The sequence below is a fragment of the Macaca fascicularis genome, chromosome 7, assembly GCF_037993035.2.
Source record: "Macaca fascicularis isolate 582-1 chromosome 7, T2T-MFA8v1.1".
Taxonomy (NCBI): domain Eukaryota; kingdom Metazoa; phylum Chordata; class Mammalia; order Primates; family Cercopithecidae; genus Macaca; species Macaca fascicularis.
Window position 1 is genome coordinate 102,156,289 of NC_088381.1, and position 4,387 is coordinate 102,160,675.

The following is a 4,387-nucleotide window of genomic DNA, read 5'->3' on the forward strand; positions in this document are numbered from 1 at the left end:
TCATGAAAACTGTGATAGTCATCATTTAAAGTTATTGCCCTGTCAATCATTTTTATAGTCTATGAACTTAGGTGTTTACCTGAGTAGGAAACCTAAGGTTAAATACATAGATATTTTACCAGTAACTTAGGATTTAGCTGTTTTCATTAAATGAACAATATTGAATGTCTTATTTATCAAAAATTACACAAGCAAAGATGATTCTGTTTTGGGCTGGGTTTATGATTTTATAGCCCTTAGGGCAAATTTTGACACCTTATAGTATTCTGCAGGGATAAATATGAAGCTGCTTGATCAATAAAAGAAAAATGCTGATAATTCTTAAGACATTTCTAATATTATTTTACCAATAATATTTTAAAGGCATCCTATTTATTAAAGATTTTACTCAAGTCACATGAACTTGAAAAGCATTTAGGTTTATTGTTTAATTCCATGAGCATACTTTAACTTCAGCCAAAATTTTGTACCTTATGGCCAAAAACATATGACAAAATATGTGTACATACACGTAAACACACACACACACACAGACACACACACGCTCATACGAAGGTCCTACAGATTTTAGTTCAGAACTCTAGCCATGAGACAGTAATACAAACTCCCTGTTTGCAAAAACGATAATGAAAAAAAAATTGGATGCAAACAGTGAATTTTATATCAGTAGGAAAGTAACAGCAGACTTAGGCAGAAAAGAAAACAAAGAGATGACAGAAAACTTAGGAGCTTTATAGTTGCAGATCGACCTTGGGGTCCTGAATTTTTTCTTCATGTAAATGTGCACAAAAAGACCACAATATGTCCATTTTGAAACACTTTCAAGTACAAGTGCCACTTTCAAGTACAAGTGCCCCATTGGGGCACCCAAAAGGGGGTCATTCTCCTTGTTTTTCCCAACTCTTAGATAATGTTTTCTACTCTGTTTTTTCTCAGAATGACAAACTGAGTTGTGGCCTAGGGTTTAGTGTAGCGGATTGAAGTGTGCTGATGGTGGGTGGGACCCCACGGTGTGTCACCACTGAGTTATTTCTGCCCTATTATGCATCTCACTTTCTCTCTCTGGCGGTCTAGCTCCTTTGAGAAGGCTCAAAACAGACTGACCAAGCTCCTATATGCATTTCCTGCATGACCCTTTTTAAACGAATTTTGTTGGGGATTCCCTGTACGGTTGTTGCACATACCCCCAGACACTCCCACTCAGGACCCAGTCACGCAGGAGCACCTTTCAGCTGGGAGGAGCAAAACACCCTTTCTCTTTGGAGTTGAGGAAACTCAGTCTTTCATTTTTCTAGTAAAACAACAGTTCAGTTCCTCATGCAAATGCACATATAAGCCAACTGAGATAAATTTTGGGAGAAAAACCAATGGAAAAGACCCTTTAGAATGTACCTTCGAACTAGAAATGAAATGGGGTACCCAAAAGGGGATTGTTCTCCTTGTCTTTAGAAAAAGGCAATGAAGAAGACCCTTTAGCATACTCCTCCAAACTAGAATTTTTTCCTAGGAGGAAAAAAAAAAAACCCACCAGCTCAGAATAAATGGAGGACCATCAGCCAAAGGAAGTTCAGGGCTCCCAAGTAGCTGGGACTACATGTGTGGGCCACCACACCTGGCTAATTTTTGTATTTTTAGTAGAGACAGGGTTTTGCCATGTTGGCCAGGCTAGTCTCAAACTCCTGACCTCAGGTGATCCACCTGCCTCGGCCTCCCAAAGTGTTGGAATTACAGGCATGAGTCATGGCACCCAGCCCAGAAAGGTGTATTCTAGTGTGACAGGTGTTCTTTTTAACTTAGCTATTGTTTCTTAGCGAAAATTGCTGAGTTCAGAGTGGAGTCTGTTAAGGAATAGGACAAAGCAAGTGCTCTGTATGCCTGGACTCAGCATGGATAGATCTGAAAGAGAGGCAAGCCTATTTTACCTGAGGGCCTACCTTTTTTTTTTTTTTTTTTTTTTTTTTTGAGACGGAGTCTCGCTGTGTCGCCCAGGCTGGAGTGCAGTGGCCGGATCTCAGCTCACTGCAAGCTCTGCCTCCCGGGTTTTTACGCCATTCTCCTGCCTCAGCCTCCCGAGTAGCCGGGACTACAGGCGCCCGCCACCTCGCCCGGCTAGTTTTTTGTATTTTTTAGTAGAGACGGGGTTTCACCGTGTTAGCCAGGATGGTCTCAAACTCCTGACCTCATGATCCGCCCGTCTCGGCCTCCCAAAGTGCTGGGATTACAGGCTTGAGCCACCGCGCCCGGCGGGCCTACCTTTTATAAACACTTTATCTCCAATAGCTTTTTCACCTTCAGGGCAGGATAGTAACTAAGCCAAAAAGTTAGCAGATTTAATTTTTCTTATCAATTAGTCACTTAAGCTTTTTCTTTGCCTTTGCTAAGGGATTTACTAAGGCAAAGGCAAAGAAAAAGCTTAAGGGCAAATTAGATTAAATAAAAATACTGAAATCTTTGTACAAGTTTCTGCACATCGATAGGCAATAGACGAGACTAATTTGGGAGCCCTCACTTTCAAATCCACTTCTTCAAGTGCAGTCTTGTTTATTTGGAATGTTCCACTGTACCTTTAAATTATCCATAGTAAGATTTCACCATTCCTGTAAGCCTTCGCTGCTTCCAGGACCTAATGCTTATGTATGTAGAAGCTGGAAGGTATTCGGTTCTTCAGAAATTAAGGATCCCATCATTCTCAGCACACTGTCGCAAGAACAGAAAACCAAACACCGCATGTTCTCACTCATAGGTGGGAACTGAACAATGAGAACACTGGACACAGGAAGGGGAACATCACACACAGGGGCCTGTAGTGGGGTGGGGGGAGGGGGGAGGGATGACATTAGGAGATATACTTAATGTAAATGATGAGTTAATGGGTGCAGCACGCCAACATGGTGCATGTATACATATATAACAAACCTGCACGTTGTGCACATGTACCCTAGAACTTAAAGTATTAAAAAACAAAAAAAGAAATTAAGGATCCCATTTTACCTCAAATATTGGCTTTGGCTCTCCGATCCCCTTGATCAACTTAGCCAACAAGTTTTTCCCCCTACCTAAGCCCCCAAGAAAAAGAGACAAAAGGAGTAGAACACAAAAAAATCCCTGCAAATGTCCAAAAGTTTATACCCCCTGCGGTATTGCCATTTCCTACAGGTTTCTTTCTGACTCAGATATAAGAAGCCTCGCCAGGCGTGGTGGCTCACGCCTGTAATCCCAGCACTTTGGGAGGCTGAGGCGGGCGGATCATCTGAGGTCAGGAGTTTGAGACCAGCCTGACCAACATGGTGAAACCCCATCTCTAGTAAAAATACAATATTAGCAGGACATGGTGGCACATGCCTATAATCCCAGCTACTCAGGAGGGCTGAGGCAGGAGAATGGCTTGAACCCGGGAGGCAGAGTTTGCAGTGAGCCAAGATCATGCCACTGCACTCTAGCTTGGGCAACAGAGCAAAACTCCATCTCAAAAAAAAAGAAAAAAGAAAAAGAAAAAAAAGAAGCCTCTAACTAGATCCAAGCCAGTTGATTATTAGATCCAATCTAATCCTGGATCCAGTCCAGTTTCTGTCATGACTTCCAAACCCAGTTTGGATCAGAAAATTGCTCAGAGAACTCAGAGAGCTCAAAACACAAATCCATGGAGCTTTGGAATCCAAGAGAGAACTTACTAAGATCCCCAGTTACTGCAGGAGAGCAATGGACACAATGGGCCCAGTGGGTACCTTGATTCACTCAGCATTCCTTGGGGTCACCGGAAGCTCTACTTCAGATCCCACTTCTGATGTCATCTGTTAAAAGAAAATTCTTAGCCAAATTAAATGTAACAGAGTTTAATTGAGTAAAGAATGATTCACAAATCAAACAGCCTCCTGAGCCAGAGCAGATTCAGAGACTCCAGCACAGCCACATGGTGGAAGAAGATTTATGGACAGAAAAAGGAAAGTGATGTACAGAAATTGGAAGTGAGGTACAGAAATAGCCAGATTGGTCACAGCTCAGGGTCTGCCTTATTTGAACACCATTTGAACAGTTGGAGCCTTTTGATTGGCCAAAACTTGGTGACTGGTTCAAGAGTAGGTTATAGTCTGTTTACACACCCATTTAGGTTAGAGTTCACTATATATGGAGAAACCTTTAGGCCAAACTTAAAATATGGAAAGAGGCAGCTTTAGGCTAAACTTGATTGAACAATATCTAAATATGAAAGGCAGCAATTCTCAACAGGGTGAAGCGCAACCCTGTCTGTGCTCTCTGTGTGCTATAGCAAAGGTGTTACAAATGCTGGGTAAAAGTGGTTGGAAAACACTCATCTAAAGACCATATCAATTATCCGTCTCTCCAGGTTCACCTAGCTCCATCTCAACATTAATTCAGACTATCAGAA

General features: G+C 41.9%; 1 long non-coding RNA gene across 1 annotated transcript; it reads right to left on the bottom strand.

Annotated features, from left to right (window-relative positions):
* Positions 1-2,563: 2,563 nt before the first annotated feature.
* Positions 2,564-3,838, bottom strand: LOC135971953 (uncharacterized). Its single transcript, XR_010588397.2, has 2 exons — positions 3,726-3,838; positions 2,564-2,697 (listed from the first exon to the last, which is right to left on the bottom strand). It is a non-coding gene; the product is annotated as an uncharacterized lncRNA (long non-coding RNA).
* Positions 3,839-4,387: the final 549 nt, after the last annotated feature.